Source organism: Sinocyclocheilus anshuiensis, unplaced genomic scaffold (genome assembly GCF_001515605.1).
Source record: "Sinocyclocheilus anshuiensis isolate Anshui unplaced genomic scaffold, SAMN03320099.WGS_v1.1 scaffold136, whole genome shotgun sequence".
Classification (NCBI taxonomy): domain Eukaryota; kingdom Metazoa; phylum Chordata; class Actinopteri; order Cypriniformes; family Cyprinidae; genus Sinocyclocheilus; species Sinocyclocheilus anshuiensis.
In genome coordinates this window covers 363081-371190 of record NW_015554074.1, presented here as the reverse complement: position 1 = coordinate 371190, position 8110 = coordinate 363081, and the positions used below count along the sequence as shown (strand labels likewise).

General features: G+C 37.6%; 1 protein-coding gene across 3 annotated transcripts in view; it reads left to right on the top strand.

Annotated features, from left to right (window-relative positions):
• LOC107668887 (Krueppel-like factor 12) overlaps positions 1-8110 on the top strand; it is a 70624-nt gene that overhangs the window by 14666 nt on the left and 47848 nt on the right. The window contains exon 2 of one of the 3 annotated variants that reach the window (XM_016460927.1): positions 3340-3396. The gene's annotated coding sequence lies outside the window, so the exon portion shown is untranslated. Of the gene's footprint in view, positions 1-3087; positions 3201-3339; positions 3397-8110 lie in introns of those variants that run through there. The other 2 variants (XM_016460929.1, XM_016460928.1) reach the window with 2 other exon arrangements.

The following is an 8110-nucleotide window of genomic DNA, read 5'->3' as shown; positions in this document are numbered from 1 at the left end:
TTTAAGGGGGTCTGAATACTTTCCGTACCCACTGTATATATATATATATATATATACACACACACCTTGCTAACTTAGGCTAACTGAGACTTGTCATTTGCACTTTTATATTGTTGCTCTTTTGTTAGTTTTGACTGCTTTTATTGTCCTCATTTGTAAGTCACTTTGGATAAAAGCGTCTGCTAAATGACTAAATGTAAATGTAAATGTAAATAATTTGTTGATAATATGGTATGATGGTACTGTACAATTAGCAATTTTTCATATATTTGATTTTTCATTTGTTTTTTATTTGTTTGATAATATCATGCTACTTGTTTGTAAGTGGATTCAGAGTCTAAAACTGGGAAAGAGCCATGTCCATGCATCATTGGAGTTTGATCGTATTAAAATTCAAAGAATATAATAACCTTTCAGGAATATAATTTTCAATTAGCTTCTAAATTTACTGCAGGGGCTGAACCTACCTCTGTGTAATCTGATTTCTAATCCAGACATATCATTTAATTTCACTTTGAATCTCTTTGTGATTGATTTAATTTGAAATTGAACAATAAATAGACTCTTAGTCACACATCTATTATCGTAGTGACAGTTCTCAATTACAGCTGTAAAGGACGTGCTCATAATGTCGTGATATTTATATTCCAGTCAAATTTGACTGTGAAATGCTGTGAAGTGATCCCTTTTCTTGTTCTGTGCAGAACGTGCAGGGCAGGCTCACAGACAGCGATGAGTTACCCAGCGGGAGACGCATTTGTTGCGCAGTGACCGGGTCTCTTATGCAGCCGGGAAAGCTGTATGGCTAATGCGCCATCAACACATTTCCCAGTTTCCATGCTCTGCCGTAGATCGCTAAGTACTTTGTTTGTTGATGGCCCACCATTGCCCTCATCAAATGCTAGTTCTTCACACTAGGACATTGGAGTTATTGTTTTGATCAGTTTGTAAGTTTTTCTTATCAAACTGTCACAGTCAAAGCTGTCTAAATGTTAAAAGGTTTATGAAAATACAAAACAAAATCTCTCATGCCATTTTAATCCTATTATTTAATGTGTAAAACTGAATTTTTAAGCCATGTGGACCAGGGGCAGTCATGGTTACCATTCACGTCCATTGGATAGAAAAGAGCAGCTTGGATAGTCTGCTAAACATCTCCTTTTGTGTTTCACACAAGAGAGAAAGTCAATCAGGTTTGAGCATCATGAGAATTAATATATTGACAAACTATCCCTTTAAAATAGACCCCGTAGACATGTCCTTTCTAATGCTGAAATCAATTAGGATTGCTGGAGGGATGACAGTCACGTCTATACTTTGGACCAGGCAGATGGAACCGGATTCTTTGTTAGCATGTAATTTATGGTTAAGTGTAAATATATTGTATATATTGTATATATTGGCCTACATGGGTTTGGTTAATCTTATCACCTTACACCAACTGTTTGCCTGCTGTGTAGTTAACCATGGTAAACATGGACATTGGAGCCCACCTAATCGCCTTGGGTCCTTTCCGTGCCACAGCTATAATCAAGGGTGTTCACTCTTTTTCTGTCTTCCTTTCTCTCTCTCCTCTTTGCAGGGGAGCTAAGATGGGGCCATGTTCCCTGGCAGAGTTCCATACACGGCTCACCCTCCCACTGGAACGCCTGATTCCAGTTCAGCCCTTTACAAGACATGCCAGGACCCTTTGTGTGCCAGGCTGGGCTGGGTGTGCGGGCAGAGCGGGACTGCTTCCTCGATGTCATTATTGCTGGGGAAATTGCCACTCTTGTCAGAGGCTGCAGCTGGGTGGTATAGCATTTCATAAAGAAGCATCAGGGCTAATCAGCATTAAAAGCATCAGCAGAGCGGTATTTCAATGGCCATTTTGTCAGACACAAGAATACAAGTCTTTGTTTTCTCCCGTGTAATTCACAATGATGATCTTGTATTGATATGTCATATAATTATCACACAGTTACAGTGGACATGGGTTCTCCTTTGCAGGAATCAATATTACATTACTTTTTAGATCTGAGAAATTTCATCTGCATGTCTCAAGTGCCAAAATATTTGATGTGTTACACCTCAGTATTTAAAATCACTATATATAGGAAATGGACTGTTAAGGATGCCTCTGCACAGCCTTTAATTGTCAAAGATTGGATCCCAAATTTAAGTCTCCATTGCATACAGTTAATTTGAAATACTTGATTTTCTTGCAACAATAAATAAATCTATCCAGCTGTATTGCAACATAAATAAGGCGGGATTGGGTTAAGTAAGTCTAAGATGGACAGTATTCTTCAAATCACTATCCACTCCATCAGCATGTGTGTGTGCAGAACACAAAGTCTATCAGAGATGCAAATTAGCTCCGTTTCCTATACATTAATTAGGATTCCCAGAAGAGCGAAAACCGTAGCTGCCTCTTCAACAAACCATGGTTGAGCTTTCACAACATTCCCTTATGCATGCTTGCATGAACAGAAATAAATGGCTTCTGTTGAATTTCAGTAGAGATGACTAATAGAATTTGAGCCAATTAAGAGCTGCATGTGGCTGGCATTTATATTTTTATATTTACGTTCTCAGCAGATGGTTTCTTACTGAAACCGCTTAATACAGACACAAATATATTTCACGGTATTTCTTTGTATGTTAAATGTCTACAGATAATTACTGTAGGATAATAAACTAAAATTTTGATGTTTTCAATTTAGGATAAATATTACAATATATAAAAATCAAATTTTTGCTCTTAATCGCCAAAAAGAAAACTACAAGTGAGGTTTTAAATGTAAGATTGTAATACAGCGTGACAGTTTTGATAATAATAATATGTAATCATATTTATATTATAAATTATTTACTTTTAAAAAATTTATTTAATTAACAAAAATGTTTACATGCTTTCCTCTTTTAAGCTTTTTTAATTGTCAGATTCTAAACTTATAGGGCACATTTTGTGAGGAAATATACCTACTTTCTCTCCCTCCATCTCCCCATCTCTCTCTCTTTTTCTCTCTTCCCCTTTAAACGGGGAGGTACTCTAGCGTTTCTCCGCTGCCTGGGCTCAGAGACATGTCGGAAACCTCCCACGAGGGGCCCCGTGTAATTCGATGCATGCTGTTAAAGCTTAGAGTATATTGTCTTCTCTTGCTTATGAAGCCTCCACCCACCGGCCCACCCTACATTTAGTGGATCATGTGACCGTGGTAAGTCATTTGCAAGTACAACAGTTCTCTGTGAGCTCCCATTCATTTCCTGAGAACTGCCCTGAGCAGCTGAGAGGGGAGGGAGTCACACACACACACACACACACACACACACACACACACACAGAGACAGAGACAGAGACAGAGAGGACTGTATAAGGAAGACAGTTTCTGTCGCTCTGCAGCTCCTGGTCAGGTCTGTGTATATTTTATTCTCCTTTGCTTTTTCTCACTGTTCTTTTTCCTTTTCTTCTTTGAATGCCTCTGTCTTGCTTGTTTGTTTCTGCTCTGTGCATCTTGTTCAGCTGTCACTGTAGTCTTACGCCAAATGACAAGTCTGATGCTGTCCAGCCTTCTATAACAATTGCACAATGCAGGTGGCTAAAGATGTGAAATATAAGCGTGATGTCATTGTTTTTTTTTTTTTCAGTTTTCTATCTATATTAAGTGCTATATACAATAGAATGTTCCATAAAGTGGTTTGAAGTGTCTCAACAGAGTTCACAAAGTATGTGTAGGATTTTATATAGGTCGTTTAGTAAGATTTAGTTTTTTAAACAGGAAAAGTGTTTTTTCTGGGTTAAATATTGACACGCTCTGAGAAAAGTGTGTGCCAGGGAAGGGAGGCAGAGGTCTCTAAGCGGCCACTGTTCCACTCTCGAAAAAGTTTGATCCCCCTCGTTTGGCATGCATGCATGAGCGTAAGTGAGTACGAGCGTGTATGCATACGTTTGCCGATGGCACGTGCATCTCCGAAGCGATGACAGGCTTCCCGGTGAGTGAAGTTACTGTGGTGACAAACTGGGGTAGGAATCAGAGACTCGAGTGGCGGAGGAAGGACAGCAAGGGGGCGGGAGGCAAGTGTTTGTATGTGTGCGCCGGGGTGTTGCATGGGTGGTGTCGTGGATGTCATCTGCTCCTCAAGGAACAGTCATTGGTATTGATGGCTGGCTGTCAGTGACGGGCTCCTGGCTTGGTGCGCCATGTCTGTGGGCTGGCCCGTGGCTGTTCTTTTCAATTATGGCAGACCTGGCCGCAATTGACAGCGAAGGCATTTGTTCGCAGAGAGTGTGGTGTGGAGGTCGATGTGCATTTGTGTGTGTGTGTGTGTGTGTGTAATTGTGGGTGGAGGTAGAATCCCCTATGTGTGTGTGTACTTTGATACGGTAACTGTCCTGATATGTGTGACTCTACACAGTGCAAATGTTGGTCACTCAGCCTTAAACTGTGAGGCAGCCACTGCTGCTCAAGGCTATTCTGCCAGAGATGAGGTTATTTAATGCTCTTACAGCGGTTAAGACCCTTGCTAAAGTGAGTGTATGTGTTGTCCAAAACACTAGTGAGTGCTGATACTGTAGTTCATGGTGACCACAATTGGCATTTAGTGGTGCTCGGTAAGCAACAGTTTCTGTTATTATTCCTCATTTTTATGGTTAGGCATTTGAGTGATTCCTCAAATTGTGTGGCTTGTTCAGCAGAGTTGGACTAAGTGATCAGATTTACGATTTTCACCTGGCGGACTATAAAACGGGTGGAAAAAAAGCCCTTAGATTCACACTGAATAAAGGATCTTTGAAGGAGCGTCTTTGAGGTGGTCTCTCATGTGTTGGGTCAGTAAGTAACCACCTAGCAACCACTTGGAACACCTTAGCAACTGCATAGCAACATGCTACAAGCCAGTCAGAACATCCTTAGCAGCCACGATTAAAGCCCTGGCAACCACCCAGAACACCCTAGCGTTGTGGCGGAGAGTTTTGCACAGGCAGAACCTACATTGTCGTAAGACAATTAGTTGGATCAGTTTTAGCATGTTCAAATCTAATTGATTTTAATTTTATATTTAGATAGACATCTCTTTTGAATGCATTTAATTGGATTTTTTTAGAATCAAATCCATGTTGTTGTTGTTGTTTTAAAGAAATGTATACTTTTCTTAACCAAGGATGCATTGAATTGATCAAAAGGCAGAAAAGCATTTATAATATCACAAAAGATTTATAAATGTTCTTTTAAACTTTGTACCCTAGTGAAAAATAAATATACTATAATGTATTTGAAATACATTTATTTCATGCTAAATATACTACAAATTCATTTACATATTTACTGTATGTAGTTAATAAAAATACCCTGCAATTGTACTTTTGGCATAATAAACTGGTATAGCCTACTTAAAGTCTGCTGGAACAACTAATTTTGTGCTTAATGCACTTTAATTGTGTGGAAATAGTGCTGAAGTCCAACTGAAGATGTACTGAAGTTTACTTGATTGTGCTAAAGTGGAACTATTACAAGTATACTTTAAATATTGTGCATTTAAAGACCGATATTATTCAAAGATCATACAATATTCATCAATAGTGAGTGTGGCATTAAAACACATTTTATGCTTAAAGCTGCAGTCCGTAACTTTTTTTGGTTAAAAATGATCTAAAATCAATATTTGAGCAAGTACATAACCAGCTAGTGTTCAAAACTATTGCCTTACTTTAGCCCGATTCACAACGGTTAGCTAAAATAATGTTTTCTAATTTGAGTGGTAGGGGTAGGTTTTCGCGGGAAATTCAAGCATGGCACTGCGTCATTACGTCACGTCTGTAAACATAAAGAAGTTGTCCCGACTACTAGGCTATCGCATGTGAGGATCCTGCAGGTGGCTGATCGTTTATAGCCTTTTCTCACAGCAGCCAGAATAATTAAATGTATCATTTTGATGGCGGATTGTAATACAGAAAAGATTATGTGTTTATGAAACACATGTGAATGAAATTAAATTATATTCCAGTTTTAAATGTGCTTCTGATTACAGATAGCCTGGGTTTTCACACGATTTGTATTTTAAAAATGTTGTATTTTCTTTTTGGGTTAAAATAATTTCTTAATATGAAATTCAAATGGTATGACAATGACTGTACAGAAATTGAAATCTACACGCTAATACACACTATACTCATAGTCACGCAATGCTGATGTTGTTAACATTATTAATTTGAGAATAAAGTATAACAATAATAATAATAATAATAGCTGAGCCCACCCAAATGACTGTCTTGCCCACCCAATCAGAATTAGAATTGATTAAAACTAATCTGAAGCGGACTATATTTTGAGAAGTTTAAGCTATAGCTTGTGACTGCCCGAACAATCATAAAATAACTCCAGAAAATTGCAGCATTTTTCTTTTATTAGCTGAATGCAAGGCGTGCTGAATTCACGTGGAGGCTTCAGTCTGTTGCAGAAAAGCAGAGGCTGACAACGAGCGAAAACGGGCAAAAATATTTGCGTGAGTTTGCGAGTTATGAGGAGTTTAATACACCAATATGTATAGCCTACCACTGAAATTACCTGAGCAGTTTTAACGTTCTAAAAGAAAAAAAAAACATCATTCAATAACGTGCGTTCATTGCATGGACTGGGCACGAGCATAGCCTATAAGCGTCTAAAATGCATGTAGGCTATACAGTTGAAAGCTTACCCCTTTTGACTTGCTGTTAATGTTGAATGTATGAATTACTTACTATAGCAACAGTCGGCTCGACTGTATTATCCAGTGATGCAAACTATTCGACTTTCTTTTTTTTTGGTCGAATTCCACCGTTTTGAATTGAAAGTTGGGCTGTCATTTACGTGATTCATGTAATTCATAATTATTGTGACGACAATAGCATTTTTCTGTCTTGCATTACATTAAACTCAACATATTAAGAATACAACTGAAATTGAATGGGTGCATATTTTAAAATAAAAATAGCCTATTATTTGCAGTTCAGATTGATTACTTTACAAAAGTAATCAATGCAGCTTTAATATTAAGATATTGTGCATTGAGCACAAGTAGTACTCCATATAAAGTAGTGCTGTCAAACGATTAATCGCGATTAATCGTTTGACAGCACTAATATAAAGTTTAATTATCATTTTTATATCAGTAAGTCTTGAGCATTATGTCAGTAAACATGTTAATAGATTTGAACTGTACTTATTTCATACTATACTATAGTATGAAATAAATGTATTTAAAATGTATTACTTTTTACTAGGGTATTCATCAAAGAATCTTAAAAAAAATGTATCTTATTTTCAGAAAAATATAAAGCAGCACAACTGTTTTCAACATTGATAATAAAAATGAATGTTTTTGAGCACCAAATCAGCATATTACAATGATTTTTGAAAGATCATGTGATACTAAAGACTGGAGTAATGGCTGCTGAAAATCCAGCTTTGCCATCACAGGAATGAATTACATCCTGGTGTTGTGAGAGATTTAGACAATGAAATGACATATTTCAAAATGTTTCACTTGATTTCATACATGTAGTCAGGAATTATAGTTTGGGAAAAGTCTAACTAGTAAAATGTGTACAAGTTATGTAACAATAACAACAGATGCAAGTAATCTTAGGCTACTCATGATATTCTCCACCGGATCTAGCTGCGCGATGCATCGCGTTGTGTTCTTCTTCTTCTTCTGAGGTAAATTCTGGGTTATTGCTCACTGGTATTGGTACCGAATACTGAAATTTTGGTACCGTGACAACACTAGCTCTCAGTGCGTCTTCTTCCAGAAACAAAAAGTAGCCGGGATGAGCTCTTCACATTTGTTTACGGATGATGTGGGCGTTTACATGCACGCGCTTCTCACATGGCTGTTTAGAATCTGAAAAGCACATCGGCTTGTGGGCGTGACCGCATTAGAGATAATGAGTTGAGACGAGAAAAACTGGACATCGCATTGGTTTCATACGGATTACTTTAACAGAGAATATTTGTTTTGGATGTGAATTACTGTACTTAATTTAAAAATAGACATTTCAAGCTTTCTATACATATATTTATCATGTCTTTGAGGCAAGTATTTGCGGAGATTCAGGTTGTTTTATTTACGTGTCTGTGAAGAGAGCTGACAG